The 27996-nt window shown below is 39.7% G+C and overlaps 1 protein-coding gene across 4 annotated transcripts in view; it reads right to left on the bottom strand.

The window, feature by feature from the left end:
• The window catches only part of CHD6 (chromodomain helicase DNA binding protein 6), a 211721-nt gene that overhangs the window by 162326 nt on the left and 21399 nt on the right, over positions 1-27996 (bottom strand). Inside the window, exons 2-3 of one of the 4 annotated variants that reach the window (XM_029221758.1) lie at positions 9266-9407; positions 8517-8574 (exon numbers count right to left, since the gene is read on the bottom strand). The exons of 1 other annotated variant lie outside the window; for it this stretch is intronic. The gene's annotated coding sequence lies outside the window, so the exon portion shown is untranslated. Of the gene's footprint in view, positions 1-8516; positions 8575-9265; positions 9408-19880; positions 19931-27996 lie in introns of those variants that run through there. 2 more of the 4 variants (XM_029221759.1, XM_029221760.1) reach the window with 2 other exon arrangements.

The raw sequence follows: 27996 nt of genomic DNA, 5'->3' as shown, positions 1-27996 counted from the left end.
CAAACATCTATGGTTCTCATTCCCATTAACGCTTACATGAGAGTTACCACTGTGGGCCCCCAAATTTCTTAGCCAGGCAAAAGGGGATCTGGTGATTTAACTGCTTCAAGATGGTGACAAAGATAAAAGCAAAGATAATGCTTACAGAGGAGAGCAATGACATTTTATTTAAACTAAGAACAAAGAGGTATCTGAAAAGCCATAAAAAGAAAAACTTAATAGTTCCTGTTCGAATACTTGGTAAGAAGAACATCAACAACATAAGAAGTGTATGTTGCTCTATAGAAGACCTCAGCATTAATTATTTGATCCCAAATGGAAAAAAAAAAAAGGTAGTCTGGCAAATAATACATATATATATATTTTTTAATTTATCTTTTTTAATTTTTGGCTGCGTGGGGGTCTACGTTGCTGCGCGTGGGCTTTCTCTAGTTGTGGTGAATGGGGGCTACTCTTCATTGCGGCGCGTGGGCTCAGTAGTTGTGGCTCACAGGCTCTAGAGTGCAGGCTCAGTAGTTGTGGCGCACGGGCTTAGCTGCTCCGTGGCATGTGGGATCTTCCCGGAAAAGGGCTCGAACCCGTGTCACCTGCATTGGCAGGCGGATTCCTAACCACTGTGCCACCAGGGAAGCCCTAATATTTTTGCTGAATGAATCAGATACCTGTTTTTTGACATTAAGTTGAACAGCCCTCAAACAGGTTTTAAAAAATAAAAATAAGGTTGAGGGGCTTCCCTGGTGGTCCAATGGTTAAGAATCCACCTTCCAATGCAGGGGACGTGGGTACGATCCCTGGCCAGAGAACTAAGATCCCACATGCCGCGGGGCAACTAAGCCCACGTGCCGCAACTATTGAGCCCGTGCACCACAATTAGAGAGCCTGTGTGCCGGAACTACAGAGCCCGCGTGCTCTGGAGCCCATGCGCCGCAACGAGAGATCCTGCATGCTGCAACGAAAGATCTTGCATGCCACAGCTAAGACCCAACGCAGCCAAAAATAAAAATAAATAAATAATTAAAAAAAATAAAGTTGAGATACCCTGGATTATTTTGTATTTTCCCTGTTCTAGCCTGGATCTGGATCTTGTTTTTAAGTTTATACTTTTGGAATCAGACCATACCACACTTTTACTTTTATTGAAGTATAATATGCATTAAAATAAGTACAGCTCTTCACATACTGAACACCTGTGTAACCAGCATCCACATCCAGAAATAGGACACTCTTAGCAATATAAAAGCCCCATCCATGCTCCTTTTTGGTCACTACTACTTTTCTCCAAGGGTAACCACCAGCCTGACTTCAAACAGTACAGATTAGTTTTGCTTGTTTCTGTACCTTATAAAAGTGGAATTATAGAGTACGTACTCTTGTGTCTGGCTTCAGTGCCAGTTATCAATTTATTGCCTCTCAACTCCAAATTCACCCTTCAGTACCTGCTCTGTGATAATGCTCTGGACTCTTAAGCCTTTTCCCTTTACAGAAAGCGTGATGTTAAGCTTGTGGTCAGTAGAGGGCGTTGGAGGGGCATCGCAGGAGGAAGGAAGCTTGTCTTTCAGGTTCAAGGGTGCAGTGCTTTTGCCCAGTGAGAGTATGTAGGGACATCTAGTGGTGCTCTGTCCCAGTAGCATCCCCAAAGCATTAGACTGTTTTCTCATATTCAAAGATCACCTGGAAGCTTTAATTTGCCAGCAAAGGTCCTACCCATACTTGAGGATAATGAAATTATCCCATAGTTTTTTCTTCTCTAGGATAAATATCCCCATGTATTTAATACCTCACATATTTTCAGCTCTCTCCTGTTCTTTTTTTTTTTTTACATCTTTATTGGAGTATAATTGCTTTACATCTCCTGAACTTTCTATGTTGTTTCCTCCTTAATCTGCAAAATCAAAAGCTGAACTAAGACACTTTATCTAGCTAAAGTAGTATCGACTCATAAATATCCATCCAAAACCATATCAAATCTCATGGTGAAATGCTACAGGCACTCCTATTAAGTCTGGAAAAAGACAAGGACACCATCCATCAAGCATTGCTCTGGACATTCTAGAGAATACATGGGAAAATTATGAGATGTATAAACTAGAAAAAGAGATACAAAATTATTATTTATATATGATGTGGCTGTTCTTCTTGTAAGCCCTTAAGAAACAACTTCAAAACTATGAGAACCAAGAAAGAGTTTATAAGGTCAGTAAAATATATATATCTGTACAAACATCACCAACTTTGTAGGAAACAACCTCAAGTTTTCCTCAAGGATGTAGCTGCTGCTGTTCACATCGTGCATACCGAGCGAGACCTACTCTACTGCTCCGGCTGTGACCACCTACTCAAAGGACTGATGCCAAGGCCCACTTACACAGGCCAGACATGAGGCCAACCTCCCACTGTAGAGTCTGGCACCATGTTGGAACTGACTCAATCAGCCACATGAGGGTAACTCACATGTAGCTTGTCTTTATTAACTCAATTCTAGCCAGAATTGTGTTAGTATGTGCCCAACACAATATTCATCTTGAATTTCTATTACACCAAATTCAACTTCTTCCTCTGGTTTTATGGTTTATCATATCTCTGAGGAGCTGGCCACCTCATTAAGCAACCAACAAGAGCAGATATACAGGACAGTCACCAATGAAGCTAAAGAACCGACTCTGGGGGCTTCCCTGGTGGCGCAGTGGTTGAGAGTCCGCCTGCCGATGCAGGGGACACGGGTTTGTGCCCCGGGTCGGGAAGATCCCACATGCCGCGGAGCGGCTAGGCCCCAGGAGCCATGGCCACTGAGCCTGCGCGTTCGGAGCCGCAACGGGAGAGGCCACAACAGTGAGAGGCCCGCGTACCGCAAAAAAAAAAAAAAAAAAAAAAAAAAAGAATCAACTCTGTTTCTTCAACTCTAAAATGAGGGTATTTGACCTCAGATTTTAAAAACCCTTTCCTAAGGATCCTATGCCCTAAAATTGTCTAATTCTGTGACCCAGTATATATAATAACCACACACCAAGAGAAAAAAAACTATGGGAAACGAATCCTGCAAAAACACCACTAACATATTCCCCTTTTTACCAAGTTCTCCATTCTCCAGGTGAATAAGAAAGCTAGGGTTTTTTTTAAAATATAGAAGGGTAATAATAAATTCTTTTTTTTTCTCCAAGAGAAACTTACTAAAAAGGAAAGAAACTTACTAAAAAGGAAAGAATGCATGGACCTCAAGAGGATGATTTAGGAAATCTGCTTCTGTTAGAAGGCATGAACATCTTTAACAAAATGTGTTAAGTACTTTAAGAAATTCTATAAATTTGGGAAAAGTTAACCATGGAATGATGATTACCAAAATTACATAAAAGTGTCAATATTTGAGTCTGTAAATAGAATAAATAAAATTAAGAAATATGTTGTTTTTAAATCCACCCTCGCTCTTACACCTAGAGAATCAATCCCTTGAGGCCTTTCCTGTTCAAGTTTACCACTGGTACACAACTGCTGGAAGCTTCACACACAGACTAAAAGACACTAGATAAATCCAGCTCATTCAGCTCCTGACCTGAGGAGGCTTCCTCATAGTTTTGTATTAACTCATCCCTATCAGTGATACCCAACTGCTTAAAACATCAGATTGTTACAACAGTGTTCAGATCCTTGAGGATCTAATCATTTTCTTATCCACACAGATTAACTTCTTACCAGACTAATACAAAACAAGCACCATTCGAATATAAAAGCATAGAGAAAGGCAGTGACTTTGTTGGTGAAAGAACATGACCGCTCAGATTATTCATTTGAACTGACACTTGGTAGAAATAATGAATTTACTTGCTCAAGTAAAAACAGAATGGGGGACGCAAAAGAGGGGAAGAAAATTATTTCACAATTTGTCGAAATATGAGACACAGTACTCCAATTTAAAAAAAATTACTTAGCAAAGAGATAGCAGAGAAATACTTGGGACAAATAGTCTATAGTACCTCCTGACTCTTGGTTCTATAACTGAGACCTATGGCTGCTATTTATTATGATTTGCAGAATTTGAAAAATTGTTTTTATGGTATTGGATATGAGCTATATGGCTTTCTGCTCCAAAAACAACCTGAAATTGTGTAGCTAAGATCCAGGTGGCTGATTCACACAGGATACTACTCTGGCCATTGGACCCTTTTTGCTTTAAAGTTCAAGCTACTTGCTCTCTGAACAGACTGTGACCTCAAGCTGTCTGCCAAGTTTCTCTTGTGAACTTACCATCTATTCTGACTGCCTGATTCTACCCCAGATGATAATACCAGAGTCTGAGGGCTGTTTCCGCCACCTCCAACTAAGGTCCAGTTAAGAGATTCACAAAAGGTTTCTGAGTAAGAAGGACCTTCCTAAAGGGAAAACCCTACATACTTGCCCTTCCAAGTGGACATGTTATGTGTATATATGTGTCTCTCTATATATACAGACACAAGCAAACAAAACACGTATATATGCAGATTATTTATATACAAATATAGATTATCCTCCAGGGATACTAGGACAGTGCACCTGAGCTATTTTTCTAGTAACGGAGACACTACATAATCCACTCTGTCCTTCTGCTAAGAACATAAACCCTGCAACCGAACTGTCTGGGTCCAAAATTCTAGCTCTTGCCATTTATTAGCTGCGTGACCTAGGCAAATCACTTAATCTCCCTGACTCAGTTTCCTCATATGTAAAACAGGGATGATAATCATGTGAGGATTAAATAAACTAGTACATGCAAATAACAAAGTACAGTGTCTGGCACATAGGAAGTACTATATAAGGTTAAATATTACTACTGACATTTATACAACAGCCATCCAGGTAGAATAACAGGAAAAATATGTGACTACAGCAGTGAGAAAAAATGACCTATAAGAATTCAAGTGACCTATATGGATTCATGATCCATAATCCCCAACCAAAGTAACCTTAGAACTTTCTTATCCTTGGAGCAAACCCCAACGTAGATAAAAATATTTCGCAAATGCATGATAATCCAAAAGCAGGAGTCTAGCTCAAAATCTGTTCCCATACTTCCCTGGTGGTCCAGCTTATAAGGTGATGGGAGCCAGGAAGTGAAAGTAACAAAGTACGTACCTAGCATGAAAAGAAATGACATAGGGCTTCCCTGGTGGCGCAGTGGTTGAGAGTCTGCCTGCTAATGCAGGGGACACGGGTTCGAGCCCTGGTCTGGGAGGATCCCACAGCCCGTGGAGCGACTAGGCCTGTGAGCCACAACTACCGAGCCTGCGCGTCTGGAGCCTGTGCTCCGCAACGGGAGAGGCCACAGCAGTGAGAGGCCCACAAACCGCGATGAAGAGTGGCCCCCGCTTGCTGCAACTAGAGAGAGCCCTCGCACAGAAACGAACACCCAACACAGCCAAAAAATAAATTAAAAAAAATAAAAATCTGTTCCAGTAAAACCTGTTAAAGATAACTCATTCAAAAACAAATAAATGGAGGGGAATTTACCTAAACATACTTTTTTTTTTTTTTTGGCCGTGCTGCGCAGCAGTGGAATCACGGAGTCCTAACCACTGGATCGCCAGGGAATTCCTAAACATACAACTTTTAAACATTCCTTTCTACACTTCTTTCACTAAGCATAATCAGACAAAAAAGTACTTTGCATAAACGAATTTTTCAGACACCTCATTTTACTCTCAGTTTTTTTTAAAGTTCTTAGTCAAAACTTTTCATTTCATTTTCTACAAGTCTCTGTCTTCTTAAAGTGTAACAACAGTGAAATAAATGATTCAGGCAACAATCATCAGTAAGGGTTAAATTAGGACCATTTGATGAAAGGTGGACAGACCTGGAAATCCGCAGGCTGTCAGAACGTCACCCCATGGATTTTTGTTGGCCAAACGGGGTAATACAACTTGACAACAAAAGGCTATGCCAACATGAACCCACCAATTAATCTTAGCATACAAAGTAGGACAGTCAAACATTATGGCTTTCTAATGTGAACAGGAAGTACAATATACCACCTATGAATAATAAAAAATCTGAATGATTACAAAAATAGTTTAGCCTCCAAATCTAACTACCTATTTACAGGTAATATGGAGAAAGAGTAACATGTTATATGATACAAGGATACAATCATCAAAATCCATAATGTGGGTAAGGGGAACAACCCAGTTTCTTCAACAAATAAATGGCGTAACAGCAACAACAACAAAGAGGGGATTTATTACAGATTAAAAGAAATTTATTACGTGATTAAAAGATATCAATCAAATGCATTAGGTGGACCTTATTTGAACCTGATTCAAAGAGTTAACTGTAAAAAGCCATTTTTGAGAAAAATCAAGGCAAGAGATTCAGTATTAGGTAATGTTAAGGAATTAGGTTATAGGGAATATGTTAATGTGTATGATAATGTGCTTTTCTGTCCAACAGATATACACACTAAATATTTATAGGTGAAATGATAGGTTATCGGGACTTTCTTCAAAATACTCTAGGTCAAAAAGAAAGTGAGAAGGGACACATAAGAATGGCATAAGGGGCTTCCCTGGTGGCGCAGTGGTTGAGAGTCCGCCTGCCGATGCAGGGGACATGGGTTCGTGCCCCAGTCCGGGAAGATCTCACATGCCGCGGAGCGGCTGGGCCCGTGAGCCATGGCCGCTGAGCCTGCGCATCCAGAGCCTGTGCTCCACAAGGGGAGAGGCCACAACAGTGACAGGCCCGCGTACCGCCAAACAAACAAACAAACAAAAAGACTGGCATGAGGATTCACTGTATTATTATCTCCAGTTACGTGTATGTTTGAAATTTCCCATAATAAAAACTGGTTTTTTCAAGGTTAAAGGAAAGAAGAGACAGGAATTCATAACCAGATCTAAGTTTGGCCACCATCCACGAGGCATGAAAAACTGCAGAAAGCCTTTATGTAAAACAAACATGAAAAAAGCTGACAGTAGTGGCCCCTAAAGACTGTATGTGACATAGTTTGGGCAGATTTCTCCTGTCAGCACAAATTCTCTTTACAACATTCCTCTCGAGGTGTGCTTTCCATCAGGCAATGTACTATTACCAAGGTACAAACAGGATGTCCTGACACCAAACTGAACTCTTCAAGCCTCTACACCCTGAGAAAAGTTATTTGAGGAAACTGACTACCAAAATATATATATATATTTTTTAATGGCATGTATGTATTCCTAAGTCTTTAGCAGTTTACCTATACTTTTCAGTTTTTTCCAACATTTGTATAAATAAATATTTTTGTATAAGAAATACTCTTTAGTATAATGAAAAAAAATCCCTGTGGTTAAAAAAAGTCTATTTAAACTTCCCTTCTTTCAATCCCTTCTCCATTCCCATTGCTCCTAACATAGTTCGTGCTATGTTATTATCACTTTATACTTGGTATCACAGCAGTTAAAACATTAACTGATTATACTACAGATGTGCAGGTCAAATATATCACCTGTTTCCTTCCAAAACTTAAAAAGTATATGAATAATTAACCTTATCCCACATATAATAGTAGTGTACTGAATTTAGAGAAGAGAGTACTGTTCAAGTATCATAACCAATAATTTAACAAAGGGGTTCAGTAATACAGGCACCAAGGCTATTCAAAGGAGAATTCTTTTTCAACTGTAATTGTGTGTTTTGTACCTTCTTGTTAGGTAAGGAAAACAGTGAATCCAGAAAATTGCACCTTACCAGTTTTAACAATATTTTCCCAATAGCTGTCTGCCAAATATTTTAAGTAACTCTCATCAGGCTATCCTCACCTTTCTATAATTCCCCCTGGGCTTTATTTATCTATTGAACATGATTTGGTCAATAATGGTGGTAAAAAGGAAGAGACTGTAAAAATAAACAACAATAAATAATGCCTAAAGGTAAGGATTAATATAGTTTTAAAATATGCAGTTGACCTTTGAACAATGTGGGGGTGAGGGGTGTAGACGCCCCATGTGCCGTTGAAAATTATGTATAACTTTACAGTCGACCCTCCATATCCAAGCTTCTGCACCCATGGATCATGTAGTACTGTAGCACATATTTAGCAAAAAAAAAAAAAAAAAAAATCTGCATGTAAATGGACCTGTGCAGTTCAAACCCATGTTGTTCAACGGTCAACTGTAACTAAAAATGATCTGTAGGACTCCCCTGGTGGCGCAGTGGTTAAGAATCCACCTGCCAATGCAGGGGACATGGGTTCGATCCCTGGTCCAGGAAGAGCCCACAGGCCGCGGAACAACTAAGCCCGTGCACCACAACTACTGAGCCTGCACTCTAGAGGCCGCGAGCCACAACTGCTGAGCCCACCTGCTACAGCTACTGAAGCCCGAGCACCTAGAGCCCATGCTCCGCAACAAAGAGAAGCCACCACAATGAGAAGCCCACGCACTGCAACGGAGAGTACCCCGCTCACCGCAACCAGAGAAAGGCTGCGCACAGCAACAAAGACCCAACGCAGCCAAAAATAAAAATAAATAAATATTTTTAAAAAAGAAAAAAAAATGATCTGTAAGATGAAGTACCTTCGGTCCTAGGGAAGGCTGATCTGGGAACTCTATTTCTGTATTGATCTCTATGCCCCTGGGAATAGAGAGAAGGTACAACATTGCATTATTGCTAACAAGGTAGAAATTAATTAGCTCTGCTCCTTTTTTGTTGTTAATATTCTGAGCAAAGGTTACTTCCTTATTTAATACAGAAGTAGTTATATTTATCCATCCTGAGATAGATGGTTTTCAGATAGCAAAACCCTCCTACTGAAAGAACTTAGCGTCTAAAAACTTAAAGATGCCCTTCTAACATGCACTGCTAATAATAACTGAGAAGCTAGAATGCAGCAACTAACATTTATTGCATTATTTTTCTTAATCATCATAATAATCTTATGAGATAGGTACTGTTATTGTTCCCATTGTATAGCTGAATAAACCAAAGCACAGGATGTTAAGAAACTTGCCAAAGAAAACAGAGCCAGTAAGGAATGGAAAAATATCATCCTCATCATTACTCAAAATTTTTTAGGGATAAACAGAAAAAGAAAAGCTACTGGCAACTCATTCCAAAATCCATTAGTATCATTAAATCTCAGAAATTTTTAATTTAATTATTTGCTGAGCATCTACCGTGTGCTCAACATTGTGCTACTTATTAAAAGACACTAGAGGAGAAGCAGAAGACAGCTATTTCCTCTCTAAACCTTACTGTCAAGGTAGAGAGACAAAATATACATATAAAACTAGCATAGGAAAAAAAAATGTAATGCAAGAGCTACCTCTTCATAAATTCATCCATGTCCAGGCCTCACTTTTCACTCCAGAGCATTTTTTAGATACATCACAGTTGACTGGAAAACCAGAGCCAATATTCCCACTAACTGGTGGCAGCAGGTGGGTGGAGGCAGTGTGGATTTCTGGCTAAGGAATAAAAATCGTTTAATAAAATCAATTCAATTCTAACCAAATATATATATATATATTTAAAATGTAGTTAGAAGATCATAGAGATCCAAATATGAATAAGACACTCTACCTACTTCAAGAAATCATAGTCTAGTGAGAAAATACAAACCTGCTAACAAATGGCATTTGGTGTGGATGCCAACAGAACTAAGGAAGAGTTTCAGGTACAGTGGGAGCAGAAACAAAGGAGAAAGTAACTATGAGGGCAAGTTCTGATAAGATAACTCCTAGGGATGCTGTAAAAAGAACAGTAAGTTATAGAAATGTAAAATTTTATAACTGGAAAAAGTAAAATTATGTTCCCAGTCCCATAACAAATCCTGAATATTTTATATGCACAAATGTGGTCTTCCTCCTCCCAAAACCTACCCTTAATGTAATCTCAATATCAATATTTAATGTCCAACTCAGTCTCTACTGTTCTATAATAATGTCCAGCAGTTGATCAAACATTACAAGGTATACAAAAAAGCTAAGTGGGTATGAAACAGAGACAAAGCTATCAAGAGAACCAGACTGAGAGATGACCCAGATAGGGAATTTAAAATAACAGTGCTTAACATGTTAAAGAATTTAGTAGACAATACGCATGAATAGATGGCAAATTTCAACAGAAGGCCAGAATATGTAAGAAAGAGTCAAACAGAAAGGCTATCTTTTTTTGTAAAGGTATCAGAGATGAAAAGTTCCTTTGAGGGGCCCACCAGAACACTCAATATAATCAAGGAAGGAACCAATGAACTTGAAGACAGATCACTAGAAATCACCCAAACTAAAACACAAAGAGTGGGGAATAGGGGTGGGATAGGAAGGACACAACAGAAAGAACCTTCAAGAGCTGTGATATGATCAAATGATACCACAGACATGTAACTAGAGGTGGAGAACAAGGCAGAAATAGTATTTGAAGGAAAAATGGCTGATAATTTTCCAAAAATAAAGTCATCAAACCACAGATCTAAGAAGCTCAGAGAATCCTACAGGATAAATATAAACAGTAAGCAAACAAATAAAGACAACAAAGAACACATACCTGGACACTTCACAGTTAAACTGCTAAAAATCAAAGTTAAAGAGAAAATCTGAAAAACAGCTGGAGGAAAAAGACATTACCTTCTGAGAAAAAAAAAAATTCAACAGACTACTTGCAATCCAGGAGATAACGGAGTAATACCTTTTAAGTACTGAAAGGGGAAAAAAAAAACTTCATGAACCAGAATGCTATAGTCAGCAAAAATATCTTTCAAAAATGAAGGCAAAATAATGGCTTTTCAGATGAACAAAAGATGAGGTAATTCAATGTCAGCACACCTGCCCTACAAGAAATTGTAGAGAGGTTCTTCAAGTAAAAGGTATATGATACTTGACAAAAAATGAGGATCCAGCTGTTAACATAAAAGTTAATAGCTCCAGAAATGATCAAAATGTAAGTAAATATAAAAAACCCTTCCCCCATAGTTTTAATTATTCCAAAACTATCTAAAGCAAAAATAGTAACAGTGTATTGTGGAGTTTATAATATATGTAAAAGTAAAACACACGATACCAACAGTCACACAGGATGGAAGGGAAAAACTAGAAGCATACTGTACTGTTAGCATGTGAAATGTGAAATAGTATAATATTATGTGAAGGTAGACTGTGATGTATATTGTAAACCCTAGGGCTATCACTAAAAATTTTTTAAGAGGTACAACTAACATACCCATATGAGGGTTTAAAACCCCTCAGTCTAGAAGAAGAAATAAAGAGAAAAGGGGGAACAGATCAGATGGAACAAAGAAAAATCAACTAATATGATGATAGATTTAAATCCAACCACATCAGTAATTATGTTAAATGTAAATAATCTCAACATCTCAATTAGGGGATTCCCTGGTGGTCCAGTGGTTAAGACTTCGTCTTCCAATGCAGGGGGTGCAGGTTCGATCCCTGGTCAGGGAGCTGGGATGCTACATACCTCCCGGACAAAAAGTCAGAACATAAAGTAGAAGGAATATTGTAACAAATTCAATAAAGACTTAAAAAAAATAAACATCTCAATTAAAAGGCAGAGATTATCACAAGACCCAGTTACATACGTTCTGTAAGAAATCTACTTTCAAGACAAGTTAAAAGAGATAGAAAATGAAATTTCCAATCAAATGATGGAAAAAGATAAACCATGCAAGTATTAATCAAAAGCAAGCCAGAGGCTCCATTAATATCAAACGATGTAGACTTCAGAAGAAGGAATATTAAGAGTCATTCACATAATGACAAAGAGGTTAATTCATCAAGAAGATATAATAATCCTTAATATGTATGCACCTGACAACAGAGTGTCAAAGCACATGAAGCAAAAATTGATAGAACTCAAAGAAGAAATATATATATAAAATATATATACTATAATTTAAATCATATATAGCATATAATTATATATATTATATTTGGAGACTCAACACTCCTCTTTCAGTAATTCAACAAGTTGACAAAGAATGGGTAAGGATATAGACGGTATGCATAACACTATCAACCAACTTGCCTAATTAACATTTACAGAACATTCCACCCTACAAAGGCAGAATATTTATTTTTATTTTTTTGGCTGCGTTGGGTCTTTGTTGCTGCATGCAGGTTTTCTCTAGTTGTGGTGAGTGGGGGCTACTCTTCATTGTGGCTTGCGGCCTCTAGAGCACAGGCTCAGTAGTTGTGGTGCACGGGCTTAGTTGCTCCGCAGCATGTGGGATCTTCCCGGACCAGGGATTGAAACTGTGTCCGATCCTGCATTGGCAGGTGGATTCCCAACCACTGCACCGCCAGGCAAGTCCCAAAGGCAGAATATTTTTCAAGTGCATGGGGACATTTACCAATATAATCTATATTCTTGGCCATAAAACAGATCTCAACAAATTTAATTAAAAGAATTGAAAGTGGGCTTCCCTGGTGGCGCAGTGGTTGAGAGTCCGCCTGCCAATGCAGGGGACACGGGTTCGTGCCCTGGTCCAGGAAGATCCCACATGGCACGGAGCGGCTGGGCCCGTGAGCCACGGCTGCTGAGCCTGCGCATCTGAAGCCTGTGCTCCGCAACGGGAGAGGCCACAACAGTGAGAGGCCCGTGTACACCCCCCTCCAAAAAAAAAATAATTGAAATTATACCAGAGTATATTCTCTGCCATAAAGTAATTAAATTTGAAATCATCAAGAAGAAGGTATCTGGAAAATCCACAAGTAATGGGAAATAAAACACATTTCTAAACAACCCTGGGTCAAAACGGAAGCGACAAGGGAAATTAGAAAAACAATTTTTTTTGGCCACATCGCAAGGCATGTGGGATCTTAGTTCCCTGACCAGGGATCGAACCCACACCCCAGTGGAAGTGCAGAGTCTTAACCACTGGACCGCCAGCAAAGTCCCAGAAAATATTTTTAACTGAATGAACATCAAAACACAACATATAAAAATTTATGGGATGCAGCTTAAGCAGTGCCTAAAGGAAAGTTTATAGCACTAAAAGTTTATTAAAGAAAAAAAGAAAAAAAAAAAGAAAAGAAAAACAAACGGCTTACTCGAATTAAGCTTCCACCATAAGAAACTAAAAAGGGAGATCAAATTAAAGTAGAAGGGTAAGTTGCTGCAGCCACTATGGAAAACAGTGTGGAGGTTCCTCAGAAAACTAAAAATAGAATTACCATATGATCCAGCAATCCCACTTCTGGCATACATCCAGACAAAACTATAATTCAAAGAGATACATGCACCCCTATGTTCACAGCAGCACTATTCACAATAGCCAAAACATGGAAACAACCCAAACGTCCATCGACAGATGGATGGATAAAGATGTGGTACATGTAAACAATGGAATATTACTCAGCCATCAAAAAGAATGAAATAATGCCATTTGCAGCAACATGGATGTACCTAGAGATTATCATACTAAGTGAAGTAAGTCAGAAAGAGAAAGACAAATATGGCACAAATGAACCTATCTACAAAAGAGAAACAGACTCACAGACATAGAGAACAGACTTGTGGTTGCCAAGGGGAAGGGGGGTGGAGGAGGGAAGGAGTGAGAGTTTGGGATTAGCAGATGTAAACTATTACATATAGGATGGACAAACAACAAGGTCCTACTGTATAGCACAGGAAACTATATTCAATATCCTGTGATAAACCATAATAAAAACGAATATTTTAAAAAGTCTAAAAAAATAAAGTAGAAGGAAAGAAATCATAATAAGAACAAAAATCAATGAGGTTGAGAACAGAAAAATAAGAATAGAAAAATTAATGAAACCAAAATCCGATTCTTTGAACAAATCAATAAAGTTGATAAACCTCTAGCCAGAATGATCAAGAAAAAAAGAGAAAAGACAAAAATTACCAACATAAGGACTCAAAAAGGAGGCTCTAGGAATCCTACACACAGTTAAAAGGAAAATAATATTAACTTTGTGCCTCTAAATTTGGACATCTTAGATGAAATGGATGAGTTCCTCAAAAGACACAAACTAGCCAAGCTCACTTGAAAAGAAAAGAAAAATAACCTGAACAGCCTTCATCTATTAAAGATGGTGAATTTGTAGTTAAAAACCTTCTAACAAAGAAAACTCCAAGTCCAGACTGCTTCAGTGGTAAATTTTACCGACTAATTAAAGAAAAAATTACAGACATACCTCATTTTATTGTACTTCACTTCATGCACTTTACAGATATTACATTTTTTACAAATTGAAGGTTTGTGGCAACCTTGTGTTGTCAGATGATGGTCAGCATTTTTTTTAGCAATCAAGTATTTCTTAATTAAGTTACATACATTGTTTTTTAGACATAATGCTATTGCACACTTAACAGACTATAGTATAGTATAAATATAACTTTTATATGCACTAGGAAACCAAAAAATTTGTGTGACTCACTTTACTACAATATTTCCTTTATTGCAGTGGTCTGGAACTGAACCTGCAATATCTCCTGTATACCAATATTTTACATAGACTCTTCCAAAAAAAACAGAAGAAGAGGGAACACTTCCCATCTAATTTTATGAGGGCAGCATTATGCTGACACCAAATCCAGCAACAGCAATACAAGAAGCCACAGGTCAAAGACAAAGATCAAAACAAAGACACTAAAATCCTTAACAAAATACTATCATATTGAATATGACAATGTATAAAAAGGATAATACATCAAGACCAAGTGGGATTTATCCTGGGTATGCAAGAGGGATTCAACATCAAAAACCAACTAATGTAATTCACTGTATCAACAGACTAAAGACAGAACCCACATGATCATCTCAACAGATACACAAAAAGTAACAAACTCCAACATTCAATTATGATGAAAACTCTCAGGAAACTAGGAGTAAAAGTGAACTTCCTCAAGCTAATAAAAAGCACTGACAAAAAACCCTACTGTTAATGGGGCTGTATAATTTTCCCCTAAACTCAGGAACAAGGCAAGGTTGTCTAATCTCATCATATCACTTCAACATCATACTGGGGTCCTAGACAGTGCAATAAGACAAGAAAAAGAAATAGAAGGCATACAGATTAAACAGGAAGAAATAAAATTGTCTTTATTTGCACTCAACATAACTATCAATACAGTAAATCCCAAAGAATCTACAATAAAGTTTCTAAAATCAGTAAATTAGTTTAATAAGATCATAGGATTTAAGATCAACATACAAAAGCCAACTGTATTTCTATACACTAGCAAGGAACAATTGTAAATGAACATTTTTATAGTACCACTTATAATAGTACCCCAAAACATAAATACTTAAGAGATAAACCTAAATTAAGCACAACCACATAACTGCTATAAATCAGCTTTAACTTGACCAGTCTCTCCCCCTATACAGAAAAGCTACGGGAAAGCCTAAATAGCCTAAAACTTCAGAATAAGGCCAACTTATTTTCTTCTCAACTCTCTGGAATGTTTTGCCATGAGTCAGCTTTCCTTCCAGTAGACGGTCTCTTCTCTCACATTTTTCCTTGAAAGAGGTTCATCCTGAGAACTCATGCTGTAAGGCTGGTTATCTTGGAACTAGGAAACTGAAAAATAAAATGCAGCCCCAGAAAATTTTAAACTTGCAAAAGCCAAGTTAAAAGCTTCCCCTCTGGGGAACTGATGAGGCCAGAAACTGACAAGCTTCAATACCAGCTAAAATCCCCAGATGACATGCAATACTGTGTAAAAGACCTGTCTTATCACTAAGCTTTCCACACATTCATGGCCTCCATTAGTAAGGCAGTATTAGGCACTCATGTATTTCAAGACATGTCCCTCATCCCAACACGTCCCTGACACATTTAACTGGACCAGAGGTGGGCGCCTAACCTAAGGGTGGCCAATGCCTAAACAGGCCAACAACTGAGGACATGATATTTCTGGGGTGGAAAAAAAACCTGCTGGGCAACGTCGATTTTCTCTCAGAAATCTGAAATGGAAGGTACCGAAAGAATAAGGCATAAGCAACAGGAGTAGGAGCTGAGAAGTTACGAGTGTAAGGCAAACTGGAGGAGTCATAAATGGCTTTGGACATGGAAAAGTTAGGAGAGAACATAATATATAAGTAATAAAGCTATGAAGCTATAAAGTAGAAGAGAACAATAAGGTAGAATGAGGAAAACAGTAGGTGGAAAGAAAAGGGTGGGGTGGGCCAGCTGAGAATCCTGTAAATGGCCAGGTAGGAGGAGAGACCATCCAAGAAAGCCTGCTACTAAGGTCCTGGAACTGTCCTGGATGCAGCAGGGTGACTGTATTAGTCATTTATTGCCTCAATAATTCTGTACAACAACAAACTACAAAATCTCACTGGCATAAACATTTAATCTTCCCTCAGGCATCTGAGTTGCGTTGGCTCTGCTTTAAGCTACAGATGTGCTGTGGTGGCTCTGCTCTATGGTCTCACTCTGAGGCCCACACTGAATAGACTACAGCTACTCAGGGCTCTTCTCACGGTGATGGCAAAGGCACAAGAGGACGAGCCCACCAGCATGAGCACACTGCAGACCTCTGCTTTCATCGTGTTCACCAACAACCCACTGGCCTATAAAGCAAGTCATATAGCCAAGCCCAAAATCAAGGAGTAGGGACATAATGCCATCCACCATGACGTTATGGCAAGGGTATGAATGTAAAATACTACTAGAGAAAACTGAAGAATTGGGGTCAAAGACTCAAAGACACACTACATTGGGAGCATCCACTCCCCAATGCAATGTTACCTATGGATCCTACCTCATCCTTCTTCTCTTAAGAAGTAGGATATCATCTGAATTATTCTGTTGAGTATTTCTAATTTAAAAAGGGCGGGCAGGGGGGACTCAAGAAAGTCAGGAGACATGTCTAGAAAATATGGCAGCAAATGCTCAAGGATTTCCACAGATGGAAGGTGCCAATAAAACATGCCACTCTACCACGTTACACTGAATCTCAAATCAGTCTGTTGTGGGTCCAATAGTCGTAGGCGCCCTATATCCACAGCATATAAGCATTGTCAGCACCTTTGTGGTTAAAAAACACTTTTCAAGAATAGTATTATCTACCTAGTTTGTAAAAAAGACAAAAAATCAAGGACCACCAAAAAAAAGTCAATGGAGTCAAATCTAAGAGTAGAGGAGAACGAAATGGTAGGAAACAAAGTAGGAAAATGTGGAAAGTTAAAACATTTAATTTGCTGAAGGTATGAGAAATATTGTTTACTAAACAGAGGAGAACTTTGTTAAGAGAGATACAACTGAACCAAAATGGAGTCACCTGTGGAACAAAGACTTAACACCTAATTTACAGTTGCAACCTCTCCCAGGAGTGGAATCTTAAACCAGTCCATCTGGAATTACCTGGTCAGCCCTAGTGCTTGACAGACCCCTGCAGTCCTCTAAAGGAAAGTGACCTTGCCACAAACAATCCACTCTTTGCTAGTAACTTCCTCTTCCCACCCCCTTCTGCAAATTAGTCTTTCATTTTGTACAGCTCTTTAGAGCTCCTTTCCATCGCTGGATGGGATGCTGCCCAATTCATGAATCGTCGAATAATGCCAATAGGATCTTTAAAATTTACTCAGTTGAATTTTGCTTTTTAACAGATTTGAAAGAGTTTTGTTTCTTCAAAAACTAAGTAAAATTCTGGGTACACTTTTGAACTATGACCCATTTCAAACAACTAACTTACTCCTTATAAAAGAATTAACATATACTCAGTAATATCTGTTCAAGGAACCTCATTCATCAGTAAACACCCAAGCAAGTCGAAGAGAACACGAATATTATATTAATATAAACAGAAATTAGAGCCACAGTGCACACTACCTTAGAATGCTGTTCAAAGATTTTTATTTTTATTTTATTTTATTTTTTTGCTGTACGTGGGCCTCTCACTGCTGTGGCCTCTCCCGTTGCGGAGCACAGGCTCCGGATGCGCAGGCTCAGCGGCCATGGCTCACCGGCCCAGCCGCTCCGCGGCATGTGGGATCTTCCCAGACCAGAGCACAAACCCGTGTCCCCTGCATCGGCAGGCAGACTCTCAACCACTGCGCCACCAGGGAAGCCCCCAAAGATTTTTAAATGCTTCTTTCTGACCCAGACCATCCTGGCAAAAATCAAACTCATGGTCAACCAGCCCACAGCTAAGCAAAAGAACAAACAGGCGACGGAACTGCACTGGCATTTACACTGATGCAACATGAAAACACTTGGGCATTTCATGACTTCCCCAAATCCCCGCTTCACATTAGGCTGGGTCTAATATGATGTGAGCTAACACATCTCATTCAACTCTGCATGAGTTCTCTTAATAGCCTAGAAGCTTTAAAGTTCTAATTCTGAAAAAGGGTCTTACCACAGCAACTCTGGGACACACACCATTATAATAAACACTATTACACTAAAAACCAGATTTCCAGTTCCCAGGTACCTGTAACAAGCCTCATCTGCCACCATAGAATCCCAATGTGGATTAAAACAAAAGCAGCCCCCACAAAATTCGTCCTAACGAGACTTCTCTCTGTCCCCAATGAAACAAGTTTAAGAGGTGACTATCTAAAAGCACCTCCTTAAGATACTTCCTTAAAAGAAAAATCCCCACTCTCCACCCTCTCAGGTGGCCATCACAACAAAAAATTCAACATAAAATCCTCTACAGAAAACAACTTTCTCCCCACAAGGATGAGGAAGTTTAAGGTGATCTGATTTAGAAACAGCTCTTTGGTATTCAAATGTTTTGATATGGAGAATGCCAAGGCTGTCTAACTTCAGCTAATCAAAGCAAAGGGTTAAAGGGCAGGAGAGGGATATGGTTTGTTCAGCACTGGAACAGATCATTAAGAGTTATGAAATCACTTTCCTTGTGACATGCACCTGGCCTTTACAGGTTGGATTCTTTTCTTCTTAGGCCCTATTTTCAATCTGTTAATTGACAAAATACCAGTCTTAACAGTTTTAGACATATTACCCAAGGCTCACAGGTTTATGTGTACACAGACAGCCACGAGGAAATCAGAGACGGCAACTTAAGAGCAAGCCCAGCCCGCACAGGGGTCACAGCAGACTCTGGTCTACGACACTGCTCCCCACTTGTCTTGACGTGGTTCTGACCCCTGAGTTTCCCAGGTGACAGCCCTCACACAGTCCAACAATGCTAGAGCAGGTTCTGAAACATGGGTATGATGAACTGAACTGTGTCCTCCCCTGTCCTAAAACTCATATGTTTAAACCCTGACTCCCAGTACCTCAGAATGTGACAGTATGTGGAGAGCAGGCCTTTACAGAGATAATTATGTTAAAAATGGGGGTCACTGGAGTGGGCCCTAGTCCAATATGGCTGGTGTCCTTTTAAGAAGAGATCAGGGCTTCCCTGGTGGTGCAGTGGTTGAGAGTCCGCCTGCCGATGCAGGGGACACAGGTTCGTGCCCCGGTCCGGGAAGATCCCACATGCCATGGAGCACCTGGGCCCGTGAGCCATGGTGGCTGAGCCTGCGCGTCCGGAGCCTGTGCTCCGCAACGGGAGAGGCCACAGCAGGGAGAGGCCCGCGTACCGCAAAAAAAAAAAAAAAAGAAGAGATCAGGACACAGACAACACAGAGAAAAGACCACGTGAGGACATAGTGAGAAGGAGGACTGCAAGCGAAAGAGAGAGGCTTCAGAAGAGACCAAACCAGCCACCCTGATCTTGGTCTTCTAGCCTCCAGAACTGTGAGAAAATAAATTTCTGTGTAAGCCACCCAGTCGGTGGTATTTTGTTATGGTAGCCTCAGCAAACTGATAGAAGGGGGAACACACTTTGCTACAAAACCCCACAATTAAGGAGAGATGCTGCATCAAAATCCACCCTTAGGAAATTTTCGATGGCTCAACGGGACATCTCAAGTCATCTCAATTATTGAAAAAAATACCACATTCATTATAAGCATCTCTGTAGTTTTATCTAACCTCATAGAAGTCTTCCACAACATCAACAATAAAGCACCGCGGGGAGTTTTTCCTTGGCTACAGCAATCACCAAATTTGACTTCCATTCTCTGCCTTCTCCATAATGATGCATTTACAACCGCTCACTGGAGTGGTCATCTCCCACAGCTCCACCTAAAACAGAAGCCGAACTTGCACACCAAGGTTTCCCTCAAAATTTCTTCCCAAAGTGATATCTTTGGCATTCTTACACATCTTAATCAATCTAAAATCAAAGCATCACTAATGCAGGTCTCTGAAGATACCATGCTGCTTCACATCTCCACACTTGTACTTGACCACCTGGAAAAATTTTAATCCTCTGACAATCAGAAGACATTTCACCTCCTCTAGAAAATCTTTCAAAAACCATTTTCATCCATAAAAGTTGACCAATTCTTCACTTTAATTATGTGTATTATGTCTAATTATGTATGTGTCTATCTCCTTCATTAGACTGAAAGTCCTTGATGGCAGGAACTTCTTCATCTTTAATCCCAAGCCCTTGCAAAGCTCCTGGTGTATGGCACTTGTAAATGGGTACTGAATAAACAAATGCCGCCAATAAATTCATACCAACTCTCAGTGGCATAAATCACATTCTGGGTGTCTTCCTAACAGTCTAACAGGTTATCAGTGCTCTCCAGCAATTTGTATGAATCTCACAATTACAAAGCTGGGTAAGAGAAACCAGATATAAAACAGTACATTCTGTATGATTCCATTTAAATAAAGTTCATGAACAGGCAAAGCTAATTTTTGGTGACAAAGTCAGAATAGTGCTCAGGGGAGATTGTGGGGGAGTAATGGGCATTACCAGAGAAGGGGCACAAGAGAACCTCCTGGGGTGCTGGAAATGTTCTCCATCTTGATTTGAATGTGGGTGGTTACAAAGGTATACACACATGTAAAAACCCATCGAGCAGTATATTTGAGATCTGTACACTTCACTGAATGCATGTTATACTTCAAAAACCCAATTTCTGTGTATGGCTCTCACCTACCCTCCATACAAAAAAGTCAGTGCTCAACAAACTTTCGTGGCTGAATGCTTAATACCTTCTCAGTAACAGCAATCAATCAACTATTTACATATAAGAGAAGAAAAATCTCACCGAGCAATTGCAATCAGTCTTGGGTTGGAGCTAGGCTGCAGGGAATACCATCATCTTCTCACACAAGTAGAAAACTCTGCTCAGAGTTGCAGTGTACCTGTAGGTGCTACATGGGTAGCAATTTTGTCCCTCCTATAACCGGCCCAAAGTATAATCCCTAGCTGTCCAACCCTACCATTGAGGCATAGGATCCCAATGGCATTTCAGGACATTAGTGAAAAGGGGGAGATTTTACAACTGGAAACTCCTTCTACTACATCATTAAGAATCTAAACACACTGGCAATAATATCAGAAGGAAGCCTCTGTTCATCTCTCTAGCAATTTTCACTTAATTATTCTGCAACTACTTACCTACCAGGCAAACTCCTATTCATCCTTCAAAACAGAACTCAAATGTTAACTCTTCTGGGAAGTTCTTCCTAATCTCCCATACTCCTTAATGTTCCTTTTACTGTTCTACTTATATTGTTTCACTGCAATTTAAACATTGGTTGTGTCTATTTCCCCTACCAGATTGTGATAACATTTGTCACCCTGGCACCGGGTACATCACAGGGCACTTAGGAAGCATGCAAATGTCTGTAGAACTAACTTGAAATATGACTACCACTTAACAAGTCCTACCATTTAAGTGTCCAACTCTAGAGTCCTAAAATAAGTGGTTATTTCCCAGATAGGCACAGTCTGTACTCAAGAAGAGGGAGTGAAAAAACTATAAATATTCTCTAGGACAATGTTATTTTTAGTATTGTGGTCACCAGCCTCTAAGAGTGAACTTCAGGGTAGCAACCTGGAGACTAAGCAACTTAAATGAAGACCATGGGATCTGCCAGGTACGCTATACTCCTCAGAAGTCTGGTGCAGCAGACATGGTCCCAGAGGCAGTGGGTTCACCACTTCAAGGCAGGGTCTCCAGTGCCCTGCATTTACATTACATGTAAGAACAAGTAACTGTGTGACTCTGAACAAGTTTCTTTACCTCCCTGTATCTCAGTTTCTTCAACATGAAATGGGGTGTTGGGGAGCACTACCATAACCTACAGCCTCACAGTTTTAAAAGATTAAATCTGAGAATATAAAATGTTTAGTTTCTAGCATGCAGTAAACACTCAATGAATATTTGCTCTTATCATTCCGCTGCTCTGGAATGGGATGCCTCAGTTTTATTTGGTCCTACCATATTCCTGCCCTGCCTGGCACTGGGGTCAAAAGTAAGCAGAGGCAGGGACTTCCCTGGTGGTCCAATGGTTAAGACTCCACACTCCACTGCAGGGGGAACAGGTTTGATTCCTGGTCGGGGAACTAAGATCCTGCATGCCTCAAGGCGCGCCAAAAAAAATAACAGTAAGCAGGGGCAAAATCTCCTCTCTGGACCTTTCGACCACTCACTTCCATGTCTTCACTGCTGATTCCCTCTAGCTATAGGCAAGGCCTCCCTTTGACCATGTATAGACCCCAACAAAGCACAGCTACATCTCATTCTTTAGACCCTCTCTTCTTCCATTCTCCTAATGAAAACTTAGTAGTTTCCTACTTCACTTCCTCAGTGCTCTATCCCATTTTAACAGATTAATGACAGCAAATTAATCAAATATACAGATCCCACTCTCTCCAATATTCTTATGGATAAACCCAATCTTCCCTCCCTCCATCTCCCCACTCACCTTCTTTCGGTGGGGAGAGGGTTATGTGTGCTGGCATCACAAAACACAGAATGAAGATGCCCATTTCACCTTCCTTGGGAGGCAAGCCCTTTGGCTGCCACCAAAGCAGTTTTTACCTGTGGGCTTAAAACGCTCACTGCAGCCCTCCCCTGCCATGAGCTCTCCAGCCTTCACCCCTACCAAGGAGTAAAACAGCCAGTTTGTTCAAGTTCAAGGGCATTTATTAAAACAAAATCCAATGACTACAGGGCTTCAAGGTTAGGACTCTGCCACATCTTCCTTCTCACCTCTCTGGTAGACTGTGGGTAGTCTCTAGACCAGCTATGCCTTGGCATTGCTCTGCTGGCTGGCTGTCATGCTTTTGTAAGTCAGTGGGTCACAACCAGCATTTCATTTTACAAAAAAAAATATATAAAATAAAAACAGCTGAATTTTACAGTATGCAAATTATCTCAATAAAACTACTTTTTAAAGAATACAGAATAAAAATAGAGTACATCACAAGCAGTACGAATAAATATTGAGTATTAAAACACTTGAATTACATATACGAGTATATACTGTGCACAATATTATGTTGTTATTACTGTGAGTAAAAATCACAACCAGACGACAAAACCCTGGCTTCAGCACTCAGATGTGAGCCTAAGGTAAATTTTCTGTGGGTAGGCAAGACAGCAAGCAGACGTTTTGGTCTCGGTTGTTTCTAGACTTTAGACTGCCTCCAGCTTAGCTTAAAACATGCATTCTCAATGGGGCAATATCGCCCCAAGGGGGCAAAAACTGGTTCTCAGGGGTTAAAATACCTTACTTGTTCTTAAGCAAACATATATGCAGTACATAAACAGATACACTGTGTATTTGTGGTATTAAATCTTCATGGGTAGGAGGGTGACAATACTAAAAAAAAAAAAGTCTAAAAAGCCTCCTTAAAGAAGATGTACAGATTGCCAACAAACACATGAAAGGATGCTCAACATCACAATTCATTAGAGAAATGCAAATGAAAACTACAATGAGGTATCACCTCACACCGGTCAGAATGGCTATCATCAAAAAAATCTAGGGCTTTCCTGGTGGTGCACTGGTTAAGAATCTGCCTGCTGGGAGACTGGTTCAAGATGGCGGAGTAGAAGGACATGCTCTCACTCCATCTTGCGAGAGCACCAGAATCACAACTAACCACTGAACAATCATCGACAGGAAGACACTGGAACTCACCAAAAAACACACCCCATGTCTAAACACAAAGGAGAAGCCACAATGAGACGGCAGGAGGGGCGCAATCACAATAAAATCAAATCCCGTAACTGCTGGGTGGGTGACTCACAAACTGGAGAACACTTATACCACCGAAGTCCATCCAGTGGAGTGAAGGTTCTGAGCCCCACGTCAGGCTTCCCAACCTGGGGGTCTGGCAATGGGAGGAGGAATTCCTAGAGAATCAGACTTTGAAGGCTAGCGGGATTTGACTGCAGGACTTCAACAGGGCTGGGGGAAACAGACTCCACTCTTGGAGGGCACACACAAAGTAATGTGTGCATCGGGACCCAGGGGAAGGAGCAGTGACCCCATAGGAGACTGAACCAGATCTACCTGCTAGTGTTGGAGGGTCTCCTGCAGAGGAGGGGGGTGGCTGTGTCTCACCGTGAGGACAAGGACACTGGCAGCAGAAGTTCCGGGAAGTATTCCTTGGCGTGAGCCCTCCCAGAGTCTCCCATTAGCCCCACCAAGGGGCCCCCGGGGAAGGCGCCACTGCTGGGTTGCCTCAGGCTAAACAACCAACAGGGAGGGAACCCAGCCCCACCCATCAGCAAACAAGCTGATTAAAGTTTTACTGAGCTCTGCCCACCACCAGTCCCTCCCATCAGGAAACTTGCAAAAGCCTCTTACATAGCCTCATCCACCAGACGGCAGACAGCAGAAGCAAGAAGAACTACAATCCTGCAGCCTGTGGAACAAAAACCACATTCACAGAAAGAGAGACAAGATGAAAAGGCAGAGGGCTATGTACCAGATGAAGGAACAAGATAAAACCCCAGAAAAACAACTAAATGAAGAGGAGATAGGCAACCTTCCAGAAAAAGAATTCAGAATAATGATAGTGAAGATTATCCAGGACCTCGGAAAAGCAATGGAGACAAAGATGGAGAAGATGCAAGAAATGTTTAACAAAGACCTAGAAGAATTAAGGAACAAACAGAGATGAACAATACAATAACTGAAATGAACAATACACTAGAAGGAATCAATAGCAGAATAACTGAGGCAGAAGAACGGATAAGTGACCTGGAAGACAGAATAGTGGAATTCACTGCTGCAGAACAGATTAAAGAAAAAAGAATGAAAAGGAATGAAGACAGCCTAAGAGACCTCTGGGAAAACATTAATCACAACAACATTCGCATTATAGGGGTCCCAGAAGGAGAAGAGAGAGAGAAAGGATCCAAGAAAACATCTGAAGAGACTATAGACAAAAACTTCCCTAACATGGAAAAGGAAATAGCCACCCAAGCCCAGGAAGTGCAGAGAGTCCCATACAGGATAAACCCAAGGAGAAACACGCCGAGACACATAGTAATCAAATTGGCAAAAATTAAAGACAAAAAAAAAAAAATTATTGAAAGCAGCAAGGGAAAAATGAAAAATAACATATAAGGGAACTCCCATAAGGTTAACAGCTGATTTCTCAGCAGAAACTCTACAAGCCAGAAGGGAATGGCACAATATATTTAAAGTGATGCAAGGGAAGAACCTACAACCAAGATTACTCTACCCAGCAAGGATCTCATTCAGACTTGATGGAGAAATCAAAAGCTTTACAGACAAGCAAAAGCTAAGAGAATTCAGCACCACCAAACCAGCTCTACAACAAATGCTAAAAGAACTTCTCTAAGTGGGAAACACAAGAGAAGAAAAGGACCTACAAAAACAAATCCAAAACATTAAGAAAATGGTCATAGGAACATACATATGGATAATTACCTTAAACGTGAATGAATTAAATGCTCCAACCAAAAGACACAGGCTTGCTTAATGGATACAAAAACAAGACCCATATATATGCTGTCTACAAGAGACCCACTTCAGACCTAGGGACACATACAGACTGAAAGTGAGGGAATGGAAAAAGATATTCCATGCAAATGGAAATCAAAAGTAAGCTGGAGTAGCAATACTCACATCAGATAAAATAGACTTTAAAATAAAGAATGTTCCAAGAGACAAGGAAGGACACCACATAATGATCAAGGAAGCAATCCAAGAAGAAGATATAACAATTATAAATATATATGCACCCAACAGAGGAGCACCTCAATACATAAGGCAACTGCTAACAGCTATAAAAGAGGAAATCGACAGTAACACAATAATAGTGGGGGACTTCAACACTTCACTTACACCAATGGACAGATCATCCAGACAGAAAATTAATAAGGAAACACAAGCTTCAAATGACACAACAGACCAGATAGATTTAATTGATATTTAAGGACATTCCATCCAAAAACAGCAGATTACACTTTCTTCTCAAGTGCACACGGAACATTCTCCAAGATAGATCACATCTTGGGTTGCAAATCAAGCCTCAGTAAATTTAAGAAAATTGAAATCATATCAAGCATCTTTTCTGACCACAACGCTATGAGATTAGAAATCAATTACAGGGAAAAACACGTAAAAAACACAAACACATGGAGGCTAAACAATATGATACTACATAACCAAGAGATCACTGAAGAAATCAAACAGGAAATCAAAAAATACCTAGAGACAAATGACAACGAAAACAAGACAATCCAAAACCTACGGGATGCAGCAAAAGTGGTTCTAAGAGGCAAGTTTATAGCAATACAAGCCTACCTCAAGAAACAAGAAAAATCTCAAATAAACAATCTAACTTTACAAGTAAAGGAACTAGAGAAAGAAGAACAAACAAAACCCAGAATTAGTACGAGGAAAGAAATCATAAAGATCAGAACAGAAATAAATGAAATAGAAACAAATAAAACAATAGCAAAGATCAGTAAAACTAAAAGCTGGTTCTTTGAGAAGATAAACAAAATTGATAAACCATTAGCCAGGCTCATCAAGAAAAGGGGGAGAGGACTCAAATCAATAAAATTATAAAAGAAAAAGGAGAAGTTACAACAGACACCGCAGAAATACAAAGCATCCTAAGAGACTACTACAAGCAACTCTATGCCAACCTGGAAGAAATGGACAAATTCTTAGAAAGGTATAACCTTCCAAGACTGAACCGGAAGAAATAGAAAATATGAACAGACCACTCACAAGTAATGAAATTGAAACTGTGATTAAAAATCTTCCAACAAACAGAAGTCCAGAACCAGATGGCTTCACAGGTGAATTCTATCAAACATTTAGGGAAGAGCTAACACCCATCCTTCTCAAACTCTTCCAAAAAATTGCAGAGGAACACTCCCAAACTCATTCTATGAGTCCACCATCACCCTGATACCAAAACCAGACAAAGATACTACAAATAAAGAAAATTACAGACCAATGTCACTCATGAATATAGATGTAAAAATCCTCAACAAAATACTAGCAAACAGAATCCAAGAACACATTAAAAGGATCATACAACATGATCAAGTGAGATTTATCCCAGGGATGCAAGGATTCTTCAATATACGCAAATCAATCAATGTGACACACCATATTGACAAACTGAAGAAGAAAAACCACATGATCATCTCAATAGATGCAGAAAAAGCTTCTGACAACATTCAACACCCATTTTTGATAAAAATTCTCCAGAAAGTGGGCATAGAGGGAACCTACCTCAACATAATAAAGGCCATACATGACAAGCCCACAGCAAACATCATTCTCAATGGTGAAAAACTGAAAGCATTTCCTCTAAGATCAGGAACAAGACAAGGATGTCCACTCTCACCACTATTATTCAACAGAGTTTTGGAAGTCCTAGCCATGGCAATCAGAAAAGAAAAAGAAATAAAAGGAATACAAATTGGAAAAGAAGTAAAACTGTCACTGTTTGCAGATGACATGATACTATACATAGAGAATCCTAAAGATGCCACCAGAAAACTACTAGAGCTAATCAATGAATGTGGTAAAGTTGCAGGATACAAAACTAATGCACAGAAATCTCTTGCGTTCCTATACACTAATGATGAAAAATGTGAAAGAGAAATTAAGGAAACACTCCCATTTACCATTGCAACAAAAAGAATAAAATACCTAGGAATAAACCTACCTAGGGAGACAAAAGACCTGTATGCAGAAAACTGTAAGCCACTGATGAAAAAAATTAAAGATGATACAA

Source organism: Monodon monoceros, unplaced genomic scaffold (genome assembly GCF_005190385.1).
Source record: "Monodon monoceros isolate NGI ecotype Baffin Bay Population unplaced genomic scaffold, NGI_Narwhal_1 Super_Scaffold_13, whole genome shotgun sequence".
NCBI classification, from domain to species: Eukaryota; Metazoa; Chordata; class Mammalia; order Artiodactyla; family Monodontidae; genus Monodon; species Monodon monoceros.
The sequence above is the reverse complement of the archived record's forward strand: the minus strand, read 5'-3'. Positions and strand labels throughout refer to the sequence as shown.